This window comes from Rhinopithecus roxellana, chromosome 2, assembly GCF_007565055.1.
Source record: "Rhinopithecus roxellana isolate Shanxi Qingling chromosome 2, ASM756505v1, whole genome shotgun sequence".
NCBI lineage: Eukaryota > Metazoa > Chordata > Mammalia > Primates > Cercopithecidae > Rhinopithecus > Rhinopithecus roxellana.
The window spans coordinates 168,903,968-168,914,310 of NC_044550.1; the positions used below are offsets into that span (position 1 = coordinate 168,903,968).

General features: G+C 35.0%; 1 pseudogene; it reads left to right on the top strand.

Moving 5' to 3' along the window:
* The first annotated feature begins 6,804 nt into the window (after window positions 1-6,804).
* Window positions 6,805-7,752, top strand: LOC104660863 (annotated as a pseudogene).
* The last annotated feature ends 2,591 nt before the right edge of the window (window positions 7,753-10,343 follow it).

Below are 10,343 nucleotides of genomic sequence, written 5' to 3' on the forward strand. Positions count from 1 at the left end.
TCAACAACCTACACAAGCATAGCAATAGTATCTCGGTACCTCAAAGCTCTACTATTTTCTTTTGTTTCTCCTTTTTTTATCTTTTTCTTTCATGAATAACCACTCCATATGTTAATTTTTCAAAATAAAGACTCCAGTAAACATAAGATGTTGTCGTTTTTCCTATTAATTGATATCAATAGAGCATTTTATTCACAATTCTTGAACAGAGTTTGTATGATGCTCATTATGAAGTCATTTATTCCCAAGCAAATAATGACTTGGATATTCATTCATTTATTTATGCCACAAATATTTTATTGAATATTTATTATGTAACAATCAATATGATAGGTAATGTTAATGAAGTAGAGAACAGGATGACTGACTCAGAAAGCTGAGTCTAGGCAGAGCCAATATGGAACATATAAAAATGAACATCAAGCATGTGGAATAATGGCAGATTTTGATTTGTACTTTCATGGAAATTACAAATGCTGACAAGACAGGAAATAACAAGTGAGTCCACTATATATCAGGTGGTCCGAAAAGGACTCCATATGAAGTGTTTGCTTAAAGAACAATCTTGAGTCAGTCATGCCAGAAAAGTGGACAGCAAAACCGAGGTAGTGAAATATGAAAAAATATACCCATCCCTCATGCATTCTCTCTCAGTTTAAACTGGTAAATGTGCTTGTTGCAATTCTGTGGAAAAAAATAATGTAGGGTTAGATAAGATTAGAAAAGAGTCTGGGGACAGATCAATAGGACTTCTTTAGCTACAAGAAGGATTTTTAGTTTGATTCTGCATACCATAGAAAATAATGGAATAACTTTCAGCCAGTGAGTTACGTACTCTAATTTACATTTTAAAAACAGGATATAGTTTGCTATGTGAAGAGTGGAATTTTTTTCTGGAAAAGGACAAATTGGGAAACCAATTAATTAGTTAAAATGTTATTTTGTATTAGGATAGTAATAATAGAGATGGAGAGGGAGGAAAACCCTAGATTTTGTCTTCAGAAACTGGTTGAATAGAATGCCACTTCCTAAAATGAACATCTTGGGCAAGAACGATATTGAGGGGAAAATTGTGATTTCTGTTTTAAATACACAAAGTTTGAGATACTTAATACATATTCAAGTAGATGTGTCAAGCAAGCTGTTGTAAATATATGTCTGGAGCTCAGAAAATACGTCTGGGATAAAAAATGTATATTTGGAGATGTTGTCATAGGTGGTGTTTAAAGTCATGGGGATTGATGAGATCTCTTAAGCAGATGAATTTCAAGGTTTAGATTACCTTAGGAATGGAGCCTGTGAAAGAGGGAGAATCCAATGAGAAAGAACAAATACAAGGAAGCTGTTATATAAAGAAGTAGAAGAATTGTTTCCAGAGAAATAAATGATCTATTTATTGGATACCACTGACCCAGCAAGTAAAATGTGAAACTGAAATCACCGAGATTTGACTTCATGCAGGACATTGGTAATGTAGACAAGAGCAGAATTTTAGACAATCACTTGGAGGGTTCTGCATTACTGGGAGAGATTCATTCAGGGCAACAAACAGTAGACTTCACTCACTTAATTCATATAAGAAAATACATATATGTCATTCAATCCTTTAGAATATCATGACAAGTCTCTTCCTAATGGCACATGTTACAAAAAAGAATTTGTATTGATATTAAAGTGATCATCCACTCAGAAAGGGAACTCTGACCATCAGAGATGGTCCTTCCAATTTAGAACACCCTTCCACACATTACAGTCTGTCAGATTCTGGTTGTAAAAGGCTTTCGTCTAATTATCCTATTTTCCATAAATAATTCTACTCAGACTAATATGGCACAAGATTATATCAGTTGTGTGGTTGATAGCCGCAGATCACTTGGAAAAGTACTGATAATAGAAATAGGACAAAAATTATTTTATAAAAACCAATATTCATAGATAAATCAGTAGAAGATTATTAGCAGTTAATTGTTTTTAAATCAGTGATTATGCTTAAAGGTAGTTTAATAACAGAAGACTTTTTTGCATTTTCATGACCAGGAGTGATGAAAATTTTTTAAATTAATGTATTATTTTACATGGGTATATTCAATCTATTTACAGTATTTTTTTTTTTTTTTTTTTTTTTTTTTTTTTTTAGATGGACTTTTGCTCTTTTTGCCCAGATTGGACTGCAACGGCATGATCTCGGCTCACTGCAACCTCCGCCTCCTGGGTTGAAGTGATTCTCCTGATCCAGGCTTCGGAGTGGCTGGGATTACAGGTGCACGCCACCATGCCTGGCTAATTTTGTATTTTTAGTAGAGACAGGGTTTCACCATGTTGGTCAGGCAGGTCTTGAACTCCTGACCTCAGGTGATTCACCCACCTCAGCCTCCCAAAGTGCTGGTATTACAGGTGTGAGCCACTGCGCCCAGCCTATTTACAGTTTTAATAAAGTTTCTTGCCACTCCTTTCTGGTGAAAGCTCTGACTCCTCCTTATGCTTCTACAGGTTTCAGAGGCCATGGCTTTCTTTTGAAACTGTCAAAGTGGAGCTACATTATGGTTACATTCTTTGTGAGTTTGTTTGTGACAGAGTTTCACTCTTGTTGCCTAGACTGGATGCAATGGTGAGATCTTGACTCACTGCAACCTCCACCTAGTGGGTTGAAGTGATTCTGCTGCCTCAGCCTCCTGAGTAGCTGGGATTACAGGCTCATATCACCACCTATTTTTAGTAGAGACAGAGTTTCACCGTGTTGGTCAGACTAGTCTCAAACTCCGGACCTCAGGTGATCCACCTGCCTTGGCCTCCCAAAGTGCTGGAATTACAGGTGTGAGCCACTGCGCCATGCCATGGTTACATTCTTTTTTTTTTTTTTTTTTCAATTTGCTAAAGCCAGTGTTGAAGTTAAGGGTCACACGTCACCCAGGAGAAGGATTATAAGAATTTCTAAATGTTGGGAGATGCGGGTTTTCAAAGTGCAACGTTCAAATTATCAAAGTTTTGATTTATATTTAAATTGAACACTTGTCTCAAAAAATATTTAAAAGATGTATTTTGTCACATTTTCCCAAATGGAGCCTATTTAAAAGCTAAAATTCTTTTTTCTTAGCTATCCAACTGCTTTTTCCCAATTTTATTGAGGTATAATTGAAAAATAAAAATTGTATACATTCAATGTGTATCATATGATGATTTAATGTACATATACATTGTAAAACAATTATCAGAATCAAATTAATTAACACTTCCAATATCACACTTAGGTACCATTTGTTCATGCGTGTTTGTTTGTGTGTGTGTATGTGTGCGGTGAGGATAGTGAAGATCTATTCTCTTAGCAGATTTCAAGTAACAATATAATATTATTAACTATAGTCATCATGTTGTTAGACTTACAGAACTTATTCATCTTAAAACAATGTTTGTACCCTTTGGCCTTTGACTAATATCTCCCATTTGCCCTCTCAGCTGGTCCCTGGCAACCACCATTCTACTCTCTAGTTCTATGAGTTTGACATTTTTACGATTCCAAAGTATGTGAGATTATACAACATTTGTTTTTCTGTATCTGACTTATTTTACTTTGCATAATATTCTCCAGATTCATCTTTTTTGTCACAATGGCAAGATTTCCTTCTTTTTAATGGCTGAATAGTAATGCATTATGTGTATATAGCACATTTTCTTTATGTGTTCATCCACTGATGGACACTTAAGTAGTTTCCATATTTTAGTGATCATAACTAATACTGTAATGAATATGTGGATGCAACTATCTCTTTGAGATAATGATTTTGTTTCCTTTGGATATATACACCTTGGTATCTTAGAAGTAGGATCGCTGAATGTATGGTAGTTCTATTAATACTTTTTGGTTTCTGGAGACTGTTTATGGATGCCCCTCATGTATTTTAAATCTTGATATTATCAGTTGTTTTTGTAAATCATGCTTGTCATGTAATAGATGATTAATAAATATTTTCTTGAAATTTAAATGATAGTCTCTCAGAAATTGGTTAACCTACTAATTTAGAACATTGTCTTTTTATTTTTTTCTTTTTCTTTCCTTTTTTATGCCAATGCTTTTTGACTATTATATAAAATTGCTATTTTGAAAATTTTAAAAAAGAAACTTATATTCTGTTAACTTTCCCCTCAAATTTTAATTATGTGTTTTATTTCCAAATGAGTTTATTAAATTTAAACTCAAGGAGGTCAAATAGAGCACTTAAGTTAACCCACTTGTTAAGTGGTCACATCTGCCCAAGAACCTAAGATTTCAACAAGTACTTAAATGCTGCACAAGTGATATCAAATGCATATATTTTGCATCAAACTGCTTGAATTGCATGTATACCATGACCCCATGATGCAATCATTAATCCTAGCTAGTAGTGCTGCAAAACAAGTTATTTATTTAAAGAAAAATTAAGGGATCTGGTGAAGGCTCAAAAATTACTTGTATCTGAGACTTTAATATGTTTTTCTAATTACTTATTTTCTGCTCTTTGTATCAAATTATGACTTTTTAATAATATGTATGTTTATGGAGCATTACATAATCACACTATTGGAAATATGTTTTCATGATCATCATCACCTAAAACTACAAAATTAGAAAGGCATTGGGTATTTAAAAAACCCAGCTCAATGTATGAGGAAGAACTAATGCTAAAACATAAACAGTTTGCATTTACATAAAATTGTTACTATTAATAAATTGCTATTATTAATATTTATTAATAAATAACAAATAGTTTGTAATGGCATTTAAAGTAAGGTTTAAATGTCTCAGAAATAAAATGTGGTCTATCTTGATGAAGGACCAAGGTGCACTTGAAATGAATGTTGTTCTCTTGGTTAAATGGTTCTATAAATATCAACTGTTCAAGTTGGCTGTACATAAGTTAAAATACACTAGACTCCCCAGATTCATGGCCAAGTCTGTTGTTTATTAAGTTTAAAGAGAATTCATTCTAATTCTCGTAGTTAAATTTCTCCTTTTTAAAACTAGGGAATTTAATAACTCAATTCACAGTATTGTTGTAAGCATTGTTGTTTTAAAAACATTTAAGTCTAAAGCATCACACAAAAAGAACCTCTTATGGGCCTTCTAAAGTAAGAAATCTGAGTTACTCTATAACCCTAACATACACCTAAACATGGTAATTTTTACATTGACAATCACGTTGTTCAATTTGCTTGGGTCTATCAAACTGACAGCTGCACCTATTTTCATTTCCCCGTCTGTAAATTCAGCGTGAATTTGGCTTCCAACGAGCTGACCCACTTCTGAGCATTGTTATCCCAATCTGAAGAATCTGTAATCTACTGAATTTGGAGAACATGCTCATTTCTGTGCTGTACAATGTCTCACAGGCATACATGGCATAAAGAAGAGGGGACATAGTATAATGAAAAGGGTACTAGGGGAGAAATCAGGAAAATGAATTCAAGTTTCAGATCTTTCACTAGTTAGTGTGGGACCTTTGAGGAAGACTAATGGTTTTGAGGATCACAATGAATGGTAAGACATAAAACTATTTCTGATGATAATCCAGCATTGCCCCATAGAAGAGGTCTGTGGTGGTTTATTTATTGTACTTGAAATACTGCTTTTTTTTTTTAATCCACAAATTACTCCCTCCTAACCGTGAAATCATTAACTGTGATAATATAAATAATGCATCTAATACAATGCCTAGCAGATATATATCGCAATCAAATGTTTTCCTATTTTTTCTTGCTTTTCCTCTTCCCTTTTTTTCTTTTTACTCTCTTTCTTTCTCTCCCTCAACTTTTCCTCCTTAATTTTTTTCTTCTTTCCCTTTTCCACTACTTGTAAAATTAGTATATTGAACTGTCAGATCTCTGACGGTCTTTCCAGCTCAATGACTCCATAATAAGGTAGGAATGCATACTGAGACCTTATTACTCTAATCATCTCTGAGATTGTACATAGTCGTATCATGAGTGTTGTTGTAGCCTCTGTTTTGAAATATAATCTCCTTTGCCTTGGTATCAGAAACAATTTAAAAGAGCTAAAATAATGAATTTGAAAATGTAGCACTTTTCCTGTACCTAGAGCAGATCAAAAATAGTGAGATGAACAGTTTTGGTCAGATTCCCAGATAAGAAGCCTGATTCAAAGAGGTCAGAGGGAAATTAGAGAAGTCTAATATTATAACAATGAAGCCCTTCTGCAGACCTTTCTCTTTGCTAAGGTTACAGGCAGGAAATAGGTAGTTAATAAGTCAAGCTGAAGAATGCCATTATCCTCATTATTATTTCTACCAATTATAATTGTCAAAGTGTATGAAATGCAAAGCAAAATTTCTTCCAGATTTTCTATGCAACTCTGAGCCAGATTTTCTCCATCTAAAATGTCCTGCAAATATATGAGTCAGTTGTCAGAAGTTATATGAACTCTCATAGCTTTAAGATAGTGTTCTAACACCTTGAATATAGAAGAATTATACAACTAAAGGGGTCATTAGTTTCTTGAATAAGTAAAATCTATATGGCAATTTTTAGAAAATAGGTGTTACAGCTGGAATTACAGCTTAGCTACTTATTGCCTATCATCTTGCCAAACCGCTTGTGGTTCTATGCATCAGTTCTATCTACTATGAAATAAGAAAAGAGTTGCATCACCTGTTTTTGTTACAAGAAGAGTATGAATTAGGTCAAACACAAATAAAGCATATAAGACAAAACTAACAAAACACCTGATAGAAAACGATTTTTAAAATGGAATTATTACACAACCTGTTTCTCCCAAACATGGGGTCCTGTAGCCCAGGTCTTACGCGAATCAGGATGAGGTAGTGGCCGGTCCAGGTGGGGCTGTTGGCCCTGACCCTCTTTGCTGCGTACCTGCACATCCCACCTCTTCAGCTATCCCCTGCCCTTCACTCATAGAAGTCTTCAGGAAAGTTGTTCACTTACAACGGGCTGTGTATCTTCTACCAAGATTTTGTGGGCGTACTTGGAAGTCTGGAGATAGTTGGGCGTTTACACGGCTTTCCAACAGCGGGCTACGATTGGTACAACATTTGGGAAGTTTGACCTTGAGGTCTTATCGAGTGATTGTCCTTGATTTCTCAGACTTTGGCTTCAGTGACAAACGGAGACCACATCACTATTCCATATTTGAGCAGGCCAGCATCGTGGAAGCGCTTTGGGGCATCTGGAGCTCCAGAACGGCAGGATCAACCTTTAGTCTCATGACTGTGGAGATACTGTTGCTCAGGAACTGCTCTACAGGCACAAGCATAATCTGTCTGGTCGGCTTACCATGAAGAGTCTCTGTCTATCGAATGAAGGTATCTTTCCTGAGACTCGCCGTCCACTCCTCCAAAAGCTACTCACAGATGAGGTGTGCTGCCACCCATCCTCACGCAGCTGGTGAACTTTATATTCTCTCGAGGTCTCACCCCAGTCTTTGGGCCCTATACTCGGCCCTCTGAGAGTGAGCTGTGGGACATGTGGGCAGGGATCCTCAACGATGACAGGAACTTAGTCATTGATAGTCTCTTAGGGTACATCATTAGAGGAACTAGTTCAGAAGGCGCTGTGTGGGAGTTCTTGCCTCTGTGACTATCCCCATTCATTTTATCTATGGACCTTGGATCCTGTGAACCCCTACCCCGGGTTTTTGGAGCTGTACGGGAAAATGCTGCTGTGGTCTACATTAGCCGCGATCCACAGCTAGAGGATCCCATGGGCTTCTTGAATGTATATATGGGCTTCTTCAACTCCTTCTGAGCTGGAAAGAGTAGCTTCCCTGTATTACCTCGCCTACTCCCTTATCTGTTGTGTATTCCACTTAGGAAGAGATGCTCAAAAGAGATCCTGGCCTTCAAACACTATTCTCTCACAAAGTCCACTTCACTCAAATTGGTGAACAGTATATAGGAAGAAGCCAGCAGGAACTCTAAGACTGAATTAATAGTCCTCCACCCATTACTTTCACATCTGATCAAACGTATGGACTGGGCTTTTGTTTTGTGTTATTATGAAACTCTGATGAGTGCTAACATTCACTGATGCAGAAAGACTTTTTTTGCATAAAAGATCTTTAAGATTTTGGACTCCTCTAAACTATTTAGAACTGCTCATTTCTGGCCCAACTCCAACAATAATTCTACAGTAAGAATGAGGAGAAGGGCACCTCCTTCCTTGTTCTTGAATAGCTTTATGGGTACATACTTTTTAAAATTTCTTTAAGCAACAGAGCTGAGTCCTCTTTGTCATACCTTTGGATTTAGTTTCATTAGCTGTGTTTAATTATGAACATTTTGTTAAAATAGATATTGGCTTAAATAATATGGTATTCTATGTATGATTTAAGACTATGATTTACCTACACATTACATATATATATATATATTTTATAAGGATACTAAGTCAGCATACCCTTACTCTGCCAGAGTAGCAAACCTAATTAAACATGTTTGATTTTTGAATAAATTGAACCAAATCCAAACTATTTACAAAATTTCCTCAAATCACAGGACATAAAGGACCAATAGCATCTGTGCCAGAGATTTACTGTTATTAGCCAAGAAGACCAATTCTAACAGCAAATAACAGTCTGAGACTCCTCATACCTCAGTGCTTAGAAGCATGTCTTTCTTGAGCTATCATAGAGGGGAAGGGATTGTTTCGTAGTCAAGTCACCATGCTGAATGTACAGTGATTCCCTTATGATGGCTGCTTACCTCCCCAGTGCCTGTCCCAGGGAGGCTTTCCGGTGTAGCTGAGTAATTCCTATACTTTACAGACAGGAAAGTTCCAGAAACTTTAAGAACAAATTCAGAAAGATCTATGAGCAAATGGTGCTGAATATTTATTTTTTAAATCCACATTTCATTGCCTTAGTCAAAGCAGGATTATTAAGTGATTATTTAAAATTTGTTTTATTTAAATTTGCAATTTCAAGCATAACAACTTTGAAACTGGAATAAGTGTTTATTTTCTATTAATAAAAATGAACTGTGACAAAAAAATTGAACTATTGGCTCTTTATTTGATCAGAAAATGGAATTTCAGACAGGATAGGTGACTTCCTGAGAGTCACATAACTTCTTAGTGGTCTTTTAACTATTATATACAAGTCATAATTTAAGGCTCTTTACTGATAATTAATAGATAAAAGGACATTGAACAGACCGGTCGTTGTCATTATGATATCATTTTGAAAACAGTAGGGCTGCTTAAGTATTTCTGCTTTTAAAGCTTAAGTAGCTGTTTATTTAAAAATTATAAAAGTTATATTACAGAATCAAATTATGATTTTTGCTTAAGGAATACAATAAGGAAAATCACATGTATTCAGTGAGCCATCAGTATCAGAATCTCCACAGGTGCTTTGTAGAAATGTCATTTCCTGGATATCTCTCACATACAATCTGAGACAGAATGTTTTAATTGGAACTAATTATTTCTATGATTTACCTACCACCAGAAATCCCCATTACTATGAATGCCTGAATGTTCTTGATCAATTGTTCAAATGCAAAGTTACAGACCTGAGTTTAAAGTCTGGTACCCCCACGATTGGAATTACAGAATGTTGGTCAAATTAATTTCCGTTACTCATTTGTGAAAAAGAGACAATGTAAGTACCATCCTCTTGGAGTTACTGCAGAATGAAATGAGTTAATACATGTAAAGAGTTTGGCACTTCATAAATAATAGGATGTGGAGTTTGGAAGAGAGTCTGGAGGTGATTTAGATATAATTTGACTCTCTTAATTGCAAATCATTGAATTAGGTTGTGATGTCCCTAAAGACAGCATCAGATTCATGTCTCCTTCTATGTCAAAAATCTAGAAAAAAGAGGAAGTTCAGAAGTCTGTTAATAGTATATAGATTTTTCAATATTTATTCTAATCTGTTATCATCTTGAGATCCAATCCCTAGGGCAATAATATTTCTAGATTTCTGAAATTAATGCAGATTACCCTCATTCAGTACAAGTACCAAAGATTATTTGAAATAAATTTTCCTCCTGTATATGTGTTTTCCAATGGATATTCAATAGAAAGTTAATTTTATAAGAAGCCTTATACTCAAAAATGTTGAAAAATGCCACATCCTCTGTGTGGTCTCAGAAACATACCTTTCATATTAAAAGTTACAAGAAATCCTAAAGCAAAAACAAAACAAAACAAAACAAAACAAAAACAACATTTGATTTACTTCTTTAACTCAGGATTTCTGAAAATTACTTGGTAAAGGAACATTTTTACTGCATAATATCTAACAAAATTTTTTAGTATAAGTCATCATCTTTGGTCTCTCTTTTGTTCATATAATGTTTAAAAACTATTCTCTGTTCCTCAGTCTTTTTC